Here is a 13584-nt window from a genome sequence, read left to right on the forward strand (position 1 = left end):
CGGGCACTGCTGGGAGTCCTCTGCACCCACCCCTCATATGTCTGTCCACTGCTGGGAGTCCTCTGCACCCACCCCTCATATGTCTGGGCACTGCTGGGAGTCCTCTACACCCACTCCTCATATGTCTGGGCACTGATGGGAGTCCTCTGCACCCACCCCTCATATCTCTGTCCGCTGCTGGTAGTGATATGCACCCACCCCTCATATGTCTGTCCACTGCTGGGAGTCCTCTGCACCCACCCCTCATATGTCTGGGCACTGCTGGGAGTCCTCTGCACCCACCCCCATATCTCTGTACACTGCTGGTAGTGATATGCACCCACCCCTCATATGTCTGGACACTGCTGGGAGTCCTCTGCACCCACCCCTCATATGTCTGGACACTGCTGGGAGTCCTCTGCACCCACCCCTCATATGTCTGGACACTGCTGGGAGTCCTCTGCACCCACCCCTCATATGTCTGGGCACTGCTGGGAGTCCTCTGCACCCACACCTCACATGTCTGGACACTGCTGGGACTCCTCTGCACCGACCCCTCATATGTCTGGACACTGCTGGGAGTCCTCTGCACCCACCCCTCATATGTCTGGGCACTGCTGGGGGTCCTCTGCACCCACCCCCATATCTCTGTCCACTGCTGGTAGTGATATGCACCCACCCCTCATATGTCTGTCCACTGCTGGGAGTCCTCCGCACCCACCCTTCATATGTCTGGGAACTGCTGGGAGTCCTCTGCACCCACCCCTCATATGTCTGGGCACTGCTGGGAGTCCTCTGCACCCACCCCTCATATGTCTGGACACTGCTGGGAGTCCTCTGCACCCACCCCTCATATGTCTGTCCACTGCTGGGAGTCCTCTGCACCCACCCCTCATATGTCTGGGCACTGCTGGGAGTCCTCTGCACCCACCCCTCATATGTCTGGACACTGCTGGGAGTCCTCTGCACCCACCCCTCATATGTCTGTCCACTGCTGGGAGTCCTCTGCACCCACCCCTCATATGTCTGTCCACTGCTGGGTGTCCTCTGCACCCACCCCTCATATGTCTGGACACTGCTGGGAGTCCTCTGCACCCACCCCCATATCTCTGTCCACTGCTGGTAGTGATATGCACCCACCCCTCATATGTCTGGGCACTGCTGGGAGTCCTCTGCACACACCCCTCATATGTCTGTCCACTGCTGGGAGTCCTCTGCACCCACCCCTCATATGTCTGGGCACTGCTGGGAGTCCTCTGCACCCACCCCTCATATGTCTGGGCACTGCTGGGAGTCCTCTGCACCCACTCCTCATATGTCTGGGCACTGCTGGGGGTCCTCTGCACCCACCCCTCATATCTATGCCCACTGCTGGTAGTGATATGCACCCACCCCTCAATTGTCTGTCCACCGCTGGGAGTCCTCTGCACCCACCCCTCATATGTCTGGGCACTGCTGGGAGTCCTCTGCACCCACCCCCTTATTTCTGTACACTGCTGGTAGTGATATGCACCCACCCCTCATATGTCTGGACACTGCTGGGAGTCCTCTGCACCCACCCCTCATATGTCTGGAAACTGCTGGGGGTCCTCTGCACCCACCCCTCATATCTCTGTCCACTGCTGGTAGTGATATGCATCCACCCCTCATATGTCTGTCCACTGCTGGGAGTCCTCTGCACCCACCCCTCATATGTCTGGGCACTGCTGGGAGTCCTCTGCACCCACCCCCATATCTCTGTCCACTGCTGGTAGTGATATGCACCCACCCCTCATATGTCTGGACTCTGCTGGGAGTCCTCTGCACCCACCCCTCATAAGAATGGAAACTGCTGGGAGTCCTCTGCACCCACCCCTCATATGTCTGGACACTGCTGGGAGTCCTCTGCACCCACCCCTCATATGTCTGGGCACTGCTGGGGGTCCTCTGCACCCACCCCTCATATCTCTGTCCACTGCTGGTAGTGATATGCACCCACCCCTCATATGTCTGGGCACTGCTGGGAGTCCTCTGCACCCACCCCCATATCTCTGTACACTGCTGGTAGTGATATGCACCCACCCCTCATATGTCTGGACACTGCTGGGAGTCCTCTGCACCCATCCCTCATATGTCTGGACACTGCTGGGAGTCCTCTGCACCCACCCCTCATATGTCTGGGCACTGCTGGGAGTCCTCTGCACCCACCCCTCATATGTCTGGACACTGCTGGGAGTCCTCTGCACCCACCCCTCATATGTCTGGGCACTGCTGGGTGTCCTCTGCACCCACCCCTCATATGTCTGGGCACTGCTGGGGGTCCTCTGCACACACCCCCATATCTCTGTCCACTGCTGGTAGTGATATGCACCCACCCCTCATATGTCTGGACACGGCTGGGAGTCTTCTGCACCCACCCCTCATATGTCTGGGCACTGCTGGGAGTCCTCTGCACCCACCCCTCATATGTCTGTCCACTGCTGGGAGTCCTCTGCACCCACCCCTCATATGTCTGGACACTGCTGGGGGAGTCCTCTGCACCCACCCCTCATATCACTGGGCACTGCTGGGAGTCCTCTGCACCCACCCCTCATATGTCTGGACACTGCTCGGAGTCCTCTGCACCCACCCCTCATATGTCTGGGCACTGCTGGGAGTCCTCTGCACCCACCCCTCATATGTCTGGACACTGCTGGGAGTCCTCTGCACCCACCCCTCATATGTCTGTCCACTGCTGGGAGTCCTCTGCATCTACCCCTCATATGTCTGGACACTGCTGGGAGTCCTCTGCACTCACCCCTCATATGTCTGGGCACTGCTGGGAGTCCTCTGCACCCACCCCTCATATGTCTGTCCACTGCCGGGAGTCCTCTGCACCCACCCCTCATATGTCTGGGCACTGCTGGGAGTCCTCTGCACCCACCCCCATATCTCTGTCCACTGCTGGTAGTGATATGCACCCACCCCTCATATGTCTGGACACTGCTGGTAGTGATATGCACCCACCCCTCATATGTCTGGACACTGCTGGGAGTCCTCTGCACCCACCCCTCATATGTCTGGACACTGCTGGTAGTGATATGCACCCACCCCTCATATGTCTGGACACTGCTGGGAGTCCTCTGCACCCACCCCTCATAAGTCTGTCCGCTGCTGGGAGTCCTCTGCACCCACCCCTCATATGTCTGGACACTGCTGGGAGTCCTCTGCACCCACCCCTCATATGTCTGGGTACTGCTGGGAGTCCTCTGCATCCACCCCTCATATGTCTGGGCACTGCTGGGAGTCTTCTGCACCCACCCCCATATCTCTGTCCACTGCAGGTAGTGATCTGCACCCACCCCTCATATGTCCGGGCACTGCTGGGAGTCCTCTGCACCCACCCCTCATATGTCTGTCCACTGCTGGGAGTCCTCTGCACCCACCCCTCATATGTCTGGGCACTGCTGGGAGTCCTCTACACCCACTCCTCATATGTCTGGACACTGATGGGAGTCCTCTGCACCCACCCCTCATATCTCTGTCCGCTGCTGGTAGTGATATGCACCCACCCCTCATATGTCTGTCCACTGCTGGGAGTCCTCTGCACCCACCCCTCATATGTCTGGGCACTGCTGGGAGTCCTCTGCACCCACCCCCATATCTCTGTACACTGCTGGTAGTGATATGCACCCACCCCTCATATGTCTGGACACTGCTGGGAGTCCTCTGCACCCACCCCTCATATGTCTGGACACTGCTGGGAGTCCTCTGCACCCACCCCTCATATGTCTGGACACTGCTGGGAGTCCTCTGCACCCACCCCTCATATGTCTGGGCACTGCTGGGAGTCCTCTGCACCCACACCTCACATGTCTGGACACTGCTGGGACTCCTCTGCACCGACCCCTCATATGTCTGGACACTGCTGGGAGTCCTCTGCACCCACCCCTCATATGTCTGGGCACTGCTGGGGGTCCTCTGCACCCACCCCCATATCTCTGTCCACTGCTGGTAGTGATATGCACCCACCCCTCATATGTCTGTCCACTGCTGGGAGTCCTCCGCACCCACCCTTCATATGTCTGGGAACTGCTGGGAGTCCTCTGCACCCACCCCTCATATGTCTGGGCACTGCTGGGAGTCCTCTGCACCCACCCCTCATATGTCTGGACACTGCTGGGAGTCCTCTGCACCCACCCCTCATATGTCTGTCCACTGCTGGGAGTCCTCTGCACCCACCCCTCATATGTCTGGACACTACTGGGAGTCCTCTGCACCCACCCCTCATATGTCTGGGCACTGCTGGGAGTCCTCTGCACCCACCCCCATATCTCTGTCCACTGCTGGTAGTGATATGCACCCACCCCTCATATGTCTGGACACTGCTGGTAGTGATATGCACCCACCCCTCATATGTCTGGACACTGCTGGGAGTCCTCTGCACCCACCCCTCATAAGTCTGTCCGCTGCTGGGAGTCCTCTGCACCCACCCCTCATATGTCTGGGCACTGCTGGGAATCCTCTGCACCCACCCCTCATATGTCTGTCCACTGCTTGGAGTCCTCTGCACCCACCCCTCATATGTCTGGACACTGCTGGGAATCCTCTGCACCCACCCCTCATATGTCTCGACACTGCTGGTAGTGATATGCACCCACTCCTCATATGTCTGTCCACTGCTGGTAGTGATATGCACCCACCCCTCATATGTCAGTCCACTGCTGGGAGTCCTCTGCACCCACCCCTCATATGTCTGGGCACTGCTGGGAGTCCTCTGCACCCACCCCTCATATATCTGGGCACTGCTGGGAGTCCTCTGCACCCACCCCTCATATGTCTGGGCACTGCTGGTAGTGATATGCACCCACCCCTCATATGTCTGGACACTGCTGGGAGTCCTCTGCACCCAACCCTCATATGTCTGGACACTGCTGGGAGTCCTGTGCACCCACCCCTCATAAGTCTGTCCGCTGATGGGAGTCCTCTGCACCAGTGCTTAATTTGTAAAATATGAAGTCCAGATGTTCAAATGTTTGTCAGAGGCCACACCTACTTTTCGCCGGCTTCACCCACTTTCTCCACTGGCTCCGCCCACTTATTACATTGGCTTCACCCACATCCTCAACTGGCACTGGTAAAAGTCAGATGTAATACCCAATCTGAATTGCAGCAAGGGAGCCTTCCTCATAGTAAGGTTTTGATTGGAGGTTCCAAACTTACACATTTGAAAAAGAAACTTCAATTTAATGACTTTTGGGAGTAAGAAATGGAGGCCTAAAGAATTATTGAAAGGTTTTGTTGCAGGCCACACTAGAGAAATATTTTTGCTCCAGAGCAAAATAGAGTACATTTTCAGCTTTGACCTGGACCTAAAAGTTACAAATATCGCTCAAAGGTGTTGAACAATCATGGACGTGTAATGCCCTGTTTGGGAGCTTAATATAGCGGGTGATTTAATAAAGGGTGTTGATTCAGCTCAAAACATATGATTCAGACAATCTTGATGCACAAATGGGTGCAAGGCCTGATATTTGTGTGTTTATCTTGTCTCCATTGCTTGATTTTTCTCGCCAGAAGTTGTAATTCCTAGTCACTGGAATGACAATCATAATTGCACTGAATTGAATGAAATTATGAAATAGACACTCATTGGAATCTGAAACCTTGGTAGCTATGGAGCGGGTGTCAGTGTCACTGGGCGAAGGGTGCACTGCAATGAGAGCAGAAGGACTTCACTACCTGCAAATAAAACTCTCCACTGTGAGCCCTGCAGCAAGAGAAGAGCACTTCCATCTAGGCGTAGCTGTTCCCTATTTACTCATCCCCAGCCTCTGCTGCGAGGTAACCAAGCTGCTTCCTACCCCTTTCATTTGATCTCACGCTGGCCAGTAGCGTGTGGAAAAAGTAAGGAATCCAGAAAGAAAAATGAAATCCATATTGTTTATTATGCTTTTATAAATTAGATATTGATTGGCTGAGGGGAGCAGCACTGTATATGAACAATATGTGGAATATGAGATTTTTTTTCTCTCAAGTCACTTGTTATCCAGCATTAACTCACTGGGGTAGTTGGGTTGGAACTTGAAAGTCTGTTACAGACTCATGGCTGTGACTGATTTCATATAGTATGGGTCCCCTCTCAAGCATTATTTTTCTGAAAGCATCACTACATCACACTGGCGTGTGCCACGCAGTGTGATACACTTCTGTGCTTTTCACGTCCTTTTAGAGATGTCTGTCTGTGATTGTCCAAGTGAAGTTAAGTGGGCCAACATTTAGCTTATGTGATTATGTGATTAGTCTAAGCTTTTCCTCCGATTTAATTAAGCAAAAATCGCTCTTGATTCGTATTCACACAGACCATGCTTGCTCCTTGAATCGGGAGTTGGAAGGGCCATTATTGTCTATTAATTTTTTAGACTGTGTTTTTGCATATTTTAATTTTTATTTATAATTTATGAATTTTGTTTTCTCTATCATAAAGATTGCTAGGTATTAAGGGATAAGTTACACGTGACTCTTTCTAACTCCTGCCTGGCCTGGTTCCGTATGTGGATTTTTACTTCATAAAAAAGTAATGATAGAAACTGTTTAATTTCAGGTGGAATGTCTTTTCCTTAATTGCACATTCTACATTTATATCAATTATTTAAATCATTAATATTCCCGGATAGAGACAAAACCCTTCTATGAGAACAGAGGTTTAAACAAAATGCAAAATTCAGTTTGTTTTTTAAACAAAGACTAAATAATATGCTGAATAATTCAAATTTTGTTTTATGATCAAGTTTCATTGGACTGATAAGATTTCCTGACCCTTGATTAGCATTGGAAGGGCATGCAGAGCAGAGGATGACAGTACCGAGTGTGCTCCGAATCCAAACTCAAAGTCTGAGCTCTGATTGACTGGCAAAAGAGATGAAAATGCTTAACATCGACAGCTATTGCGCGCCCCCAGGTCCCACAGCACTGCAGATTTAAAGTATCTGGTCACCACAGTACTGTCACACTCTGCTAAACTCTGCACAGAACGGGCTTCCAGGGCCTCGGGCCATCCAGCAAATAAAACACAGGCCAAACCTGGCCGGCAACGGGAAAACATCACTTAAGCTAAACACACAATGAATGAAGTCAAGATAAACATCACCCGCAAACTAAGTGAGAGAGGGCATGCAGAACCAGATGGAATAGCCCGCCGCTCGACAGGTCCGTACCCCATGTGACATCAGGAGCCAGCGACCACAACTGCACCGCTGCATGCACAAACAACCACGAGGCTTGACGACGACGGTAGTGTAGAAATATATGTTCAACTGGCGCCTGCTGCCATATTGCAATGCACACCGGGGAGAGATGAAAAACGCAATGAAAAACAGTACATTTTTATGAATAAACGTTAGGGGTTAAGTTAAAGGCCCTGTTCTTCCAGCTTCCTCCTTCCAGCATTCTAATTGCACACAGGGCCGGCGCCGAAGATATGATTTCTCAGCGCAGGCCTCGGACTGGGTTCACTTCCCTTCATACCAAGTAAGTACGTTTATTAGTAAGCAGCATTGGTTTGTCTACTTACGGTAACTGGTGCTGCCTTTCTTAATAAGCCTGCTGCCTGCCCTCGACGTCGACTGAACTTCTGGTGATTCCTGGTGTGCGTGTGTGCCAGGGCGTGGTGTTTTCAAAAAGATCTACGCACGCTGCGGCACAGCCCCTACCCCGCCCCTACCCCAGGCAGAAACAAATCTAGACCAATCAGTGTACCGCCCACCGGCAACACTGAACTAAGGGCGTTATTTTATTTTATTTTTTTGTTGCATATTTATATAGAGCGAACTCGACCCGAAGGTATTGGAGCGCTTTACATAGCACCATATTTACATTACATATTCAGGCACGGGGAGATTTGGGGGCATATGTATCAAACTCCTTTTTAGCGAATCCCAATTTGCGATATTTTGCGATTCGCAAATTGAGATTCGCTAAGCGGGATGTAAAAAATTAATCGCAAATAAATTGCGATTTCTTAAAAATCGCAATTTATTCTCAGACACCCGTTTTGCGATTTCTTAATAGCGAAATTCGCTAATTAAGAAATCGCAAAAACGGGAATCTGCTATCCAGGTGCAGCCTGATGACATCACAAACAGGAAACTGGAGTGATTTCCTGCACCTGCCCACCTGAGCCACACCCAGAGGCTGCTTGGGGAGTGTGAGGAGGCATCCCAGGAGAGTGCAACCGGCAATGGATTCCACCAAACAACAGCAGGGCAAGGATGCAGAGAAAAGGAAGAGAAAACATAAGTTTTCTGAAAAGGAGCAGGAGGTCCTCATTGAGGAGATGGTCTGCAGCCATGAGCTCCTCTTCGGCAAGAAGGCACTGCGTGTCCCAGAGGCGAGGAAGAGGAAAATCTGGCTAGAAATACAGAATAAGGTGAAATGCAGTGGGAGTCACCACACGTACCATCGAAGAGCTGCGCAAGCGGTGGTACGACATGCGCCAGAGGTCCAAGGAGAGGGTGGCAGCCAGACTGAAGGACGCAAATCAGACTGGAGGAGGACCATCCACTGCAGAGCAGCCAACACCCCATGAGGAGCTCGTGGAGTCTACTCTCCTGCCTGAGAGCGTTGGTGGTGTGGCTGACATAGACAGCTCCGACCCTGCATCCAGCAGTCAAGGTAAGATGCATGCAAAATCAATCTGCACCCCTCCCCATCCCATGCACACTTCCCCAAATGCGCTTATTAAACTCCCAAAATGTCATTCCAGCCCAGGTCTTACAGCACACCCAGCAATGCATCATGGGACTCGTAGTACTGTGTCTGACTGTGTGTCCATGAGACTAAGGAAACTAAATGCAACATGTGGGTTGGGGATAAGTGAATGATACAGTGTCAGAGGTTAGCCAAACAAAACTGTAGGAACTTTATTAAATGCCACATGCAGACAATAACACAAACTCATGTAGTCCCCGTTACATCCACAGCACATGGCATGGCACAAGAAGACAGCGCAGAGGGAGAGGAGCCTGCATACCCTGCGGACTCCAGCGATGACACTGAGCAGCAGCCAATCACGCGCAGGAAGCTCGCACATGTGCCCCCACTGCCTCCATTTGAGGACGAATTACCTGCCACAGGGGATGACACCGACAGGAGAGAGGGGAGTCAGGGTGTGTCACACATGCCCATACATGACACACAAACGCCAAGGAGTAGACCACAGGAGACATCCAGATCAAGGCCCAGGAGCAGCACTGCGACTGAAGCAGAAGGGTCCGTGTTCTCAGGCCTGGAACAGAGCATGCTGCAGGAACAGCGCCTGCAAAGCAAAGCACTGCGGTCAATTAATCGGCAGCTATGCCGCATACACAAGGACCAGAAGAACATGGGGGAGGGCTTCGTGGCCACGGCAGGGGCAATCAATGAGCTCTGTGACACTTTGAGGCACACCCAAGCCGCCAATGACAGGGCTGGCCGACGTGCCAATGCACGCCTTCACAATTACACAAAGGCGGTGAACCGCCTCTGCACGACCACCAGCACCCTCACACGCAGAAGCGTAACAATGCAGGTCGAGATGGCACACTGCTGCCAGGATATTGCCCGAGGACTTGCGCAGGTAACCACTGCTGTGGAGCAGCTGCAGACAGCCAATGCTGGTGGCAGTGCACTCATGGCCTCTGCCGAGAGTGAGGACACCTCAAGTCGGAGCAGCCTCACTCCCACCTTGCCAGGGGAAAGACGCCACAGTGCCAGACAGGGTGCAGGCCAAGGGAACACCATGGGGGGCACTCAGCCTGGACGTCACCGAAGGAGGTGAACATGTGCGGTGACACTCACTGCAACACGGGTGCATGAACCCGAAAATGCTGTTTGCACAATGACTTGTGCCTTACCTGCACTGTGTGCACAACATGTGCTGGGGACAGCTAGAATTTCTTCAATGTGGAGTGTGAATAAACACTTAACACATTATCAAGCTTTTTCGTCTCTTTTCATCATTACTCACCTAGAAGTAGTTTTGTGTGATCTCAGTCCATCTCTGGCGTCCAGCAGCTGCCCCAACTCCTGCTGCAGGTCTGGCAGGGGGAGCAGGGCGCTCGTCATCCGATGTGTCTGTATCGGTCACATCAATTGTGGTGCCTTTCCTCATTGCCATGTTATGTAGCATTGCACAGCTTGCCACGATTTTACAGCAGGTCTCAGGGCTGTATTGCAGTGCGCCTCCGCTTTTATGCAGGCACCTGAAGCGGCTCTTCAGGATTCCAAAGGTACGCTCAATGACGCAGCGTGTAGATCTGTGTGCCCTGTTGTAGCTCCTCTCACTTGCATTTGCAGGATCCAGATATGGAGTAAGGATGAAGTCGCGCACTGCATAGGCACGGTCACCTGCATGGACAAACACAATAGGTAAGTCAATGTCCCCCCCCTCAAGTGATGTAGTGTGTGTATTGATGTGTGCCATGAATTTATCTAGCAGGTACCCCTCCACAAACTCTCCAGCACTCAGACGTCTGTGTATTCCGCTGTGTCTAAAGATGAAGGAGTCATGTGTACTGCCGGAGTATTTGGGTACGATGTCAGTGATGATATATTTAGCGTTGCACACAATCTGTATGTTGAGGGAATGGTAGCATTTCCGATTTCTGTAGACATATTCAGTTGCTGATGGGGGTGTGATGGCCACATGGGTCCCATCGATGCAGCCAATGACGTGGGGGAAACGTGCAATCTGGTAGAAGTCCAGTTTTGTTTGCTGTAATGCCTGTTGGGTGGTGGGGAAGTAAATGGGATGTGAGAGCCTCTGTAGCATTGCATCTAGAAAGGCATGTAAGAAGCGCGAAAGTGCACTCTGTGACACCCCACCAACCTCCGCTATTACCCGTTGAAAACTCCCTGACGCCAGGAGGTGCAGGGAGCACAGGACCTGCACATGTGTGGGAATTGTTTATGTCCTGCGTGTAGGGTGTTCCAAGTAGGGTTTCAGCTCCACAATCAGGTCCATTATGGTATGTGGGTGCAGTCTGTACTTGTCATAGATGTCCTCTTCAGTGTGCTGGAACAGAGTGATGCGCAACCTGAATATACGCTCCTGTCTCATTCTCCTCTGTGTAAGAGCCCGAATACGCAGCCTCCTGGCTATCACGAACATTCCTGCCATTGTGGGTGGGTCTGTTGCATTGTGGGGTGGTTTAAGTACCTTGCACCAGTTTACCACCTGCATGCAATTGGTGTTAATAGCGATTTCTTAATTTGCGAATTTCGTGTATTCGCAATTTGCGAATTTTTCATACATGTGTCAGCGATTTCTTAATTTGCGATATCCTTCTTGCGAATTTCGCAATGTTAGGAAATCGCAATTTAAGAAATCGCAAGTATAATCGCAGATTTCTTGTTTCGCAGACTAAGCAATCGCTAATTTAGCGATTTCTTAATTTTCAAACGCTGCTTTTTGCGATTCGCAGCGTTTGCGAATAATTTTTGCTTTCATACATATGGGCCTTAATGATTTGCCCAGACTCACAGGATGTGGACGCGAACTCGAGGCTCGAACCCTGGTTTCCTGCACCAGAGGCACTGGCGCAACACACTTCACTGGGGACTCGGGAGACAACAAAGTCGTTTACAGTGAGTTGGTGAGCTAATTATATTTACTTTGGCACAATACCATTTGACGTGCAGAGGCGAGGTATAGACCCGGCCCTGATAAATAAGTGCCGGTGCTAAGCACCGGAAAGCACCGGCACAAATTAAGCACTGCTCTGCACCCACCCCTCATATGTCTGGACACTGCTGGGAGTCCTCTGCACCCACCCCTTATATGTCTGGGCACTGCTGGGAATCCTTTGCACCCACCCCTCATATGTCTGCCCACTGCTGGGTGTCCTCTGCACCCACCCCTCATATGTCTGGACACTGCTGGGAATCCTCTGCACCCACCTCTCATATGTCTGGGCACTGCTGGGAGTCCTCTGCACCCACCCCGATATCTCTGTCCACTGCTGGTAGTGATATGCACCCACCCCTCATATGTCTGGACACTGCTGGTAGTGATATGCACCCACTCCCCATATGTCTGTCCACTGCTGGTAGTGATATGCACCCACCCCTCATATGTCTGGGCACTGCTGGGAGTCCTGTGCACCCACCCCTCATATGTCTGTCCACTGCTGGTAGTGATATGCACCCACCCCTCATATGTCTGGGCACTGCTGGGAGTCCTCTGCACCCACCCCTCATATGTCTGGGCACCGCTGGAAGTCCTCTGCACCCACCCCCATATCTCGGTCCACTGCTGGTAGTGATATGCACCCACCCCTCATATGTCTGGGCACTGCTGGGAGTCCTCTGCACCCACCCCTCATATGTCTGGACACTGCTGGGAGTGATATGCACCCACTCCTCATATGTCTGTCCACTGCTGGTAGTGATATGCACCCACCCCTCATATGTCTGGGCACTGCTGGGAGTCCTGTGCACCCACCCCTCATATGTCTGTCCACTGCTGGTAGTGATATGCACCTACCCCTCATATGTCTGGACACTGCTGGGGGCCCTCTGCACTCACCCCTCATATCTCTGTCCACTGCTGGTAGTGATATGCACCCACCCCTCATATGTCTGGACACTGCTGGGAGTCCTCTGCACCCACCCCTCATATGTCTGGACACTGCTGGGAGTCCTCTGCACCCACCTCTCAGATGTCTGGGCACTGCTGGGAGTCCTCTGCACCTACCCCGATATCTCTGTCCACTGCTGGTAGTGATATGCACCCACCCCTCATATGTCTGGACACTGCTGGGAGTCCTCTGCACCCACCCCTCATAAGTCTGTCCACTGCTGGGAATCCTCTGCACCCACCCCTCATATGTCTGTCCACTGCTGGGAGTCCTCTGCACCCACCCCTCATATGTCTGGACACTGCTGGGATTCCTCTGCACCCACCTCTCATATGTCTGGGCACTGCTGGGAGTCCTCTGCACCCACCCCGATATCTCTGTCCACTGCTGGTAGTGATATGCACCCACCCCTCATATGTCTGGACACTGCTGGTAGTGATATGCACCCACTCCTCATATGTCTGTCCACTGCTGGTAGTGATATGCACCCACCCCTCATATGTCTGGGCACTGCTGGGAGTCCTGTGCACCCACCCCTCATATGTCTGTCCACTGCTGGTAGTGATATGCACCCTCCCCTCATATGTCTGTCCACTGCTGGGAGTCCTCTGCACCCACCCCTCATATGTCGGGGCACTGCTGGGAGTCCTCTGCACCCACCCCTCATATGTCTGGGCACTGCAGGGAGTCCTGTGCACCCACCCCTCATATGTCTGTCCACTGCTGGTAGTGATATACACCCACCCCTCATATGTCTGTCCACTGCTGGGATTCCTCTGCACCCACCCCTCACATGTCTGGGCACTGCTGGGAGTCCTCTGCACCCACCCCTCATATGTCTGGGCACTGCTGGGAGTCCTCTGCACCCACCCCTCTTATGTCTGGACACTGCTGGGAGGCCTCTGCACCCACCCACGCACCTCCTTGGAGCTGTACACTGCTGGCCAGGACCTACACACACAACAATTTGGAGGTAACATGCTGGGCCAGTCCTCTATGCCCACATTCCTGGCGTGTGTACGCCTCGTAT

At 52.7% G+C, this 13584-nt stretch overlaps 1 protein-coding gene across 4 annotated transcripts in view; it reads right to left on the bottom strand.

Annotated features, from left to right (window-relative positions):
* LOC146871862 (G protein-coupled receptor 61-like) overlaps positions 1-13584 on the bottom strand; it is a 178033-nt gene that overhangs the window by 60119 nt on the left and 104330 nt on the right. Inside the window, exon 1 of one of the 4 annotated variants that reach the window (XR_014981189.1) lies at positions 7511-7596. The exons of the other annotated variants lie outside the window; for them this stretch is intronic. The gene's annotated coding sequence lies outside the window, so the exon portion shown is untranslated. Of the gene's footprint in view, positions 1-7510; positions 7597-13584 lie in introns of those variants that run through there. 4 annotated transcript variants of the gene reach the window in all.

The sequence above is a fragment of the Triturus cristatus genome, chromosome 1_1, assembly GCF_964204655.1.
Source record: "Triturus cristatus chromosome 1_1, aTriCri1.1, whole genome shotgun sequence".
In the NCBI taxonomy this organism is placed as follows: domain Eukaryota; kingdom Metazoa; phylum Chordata; class Amphibia; order Caudata; family Salamandridae; genus Triturus; species Triturus cristatus.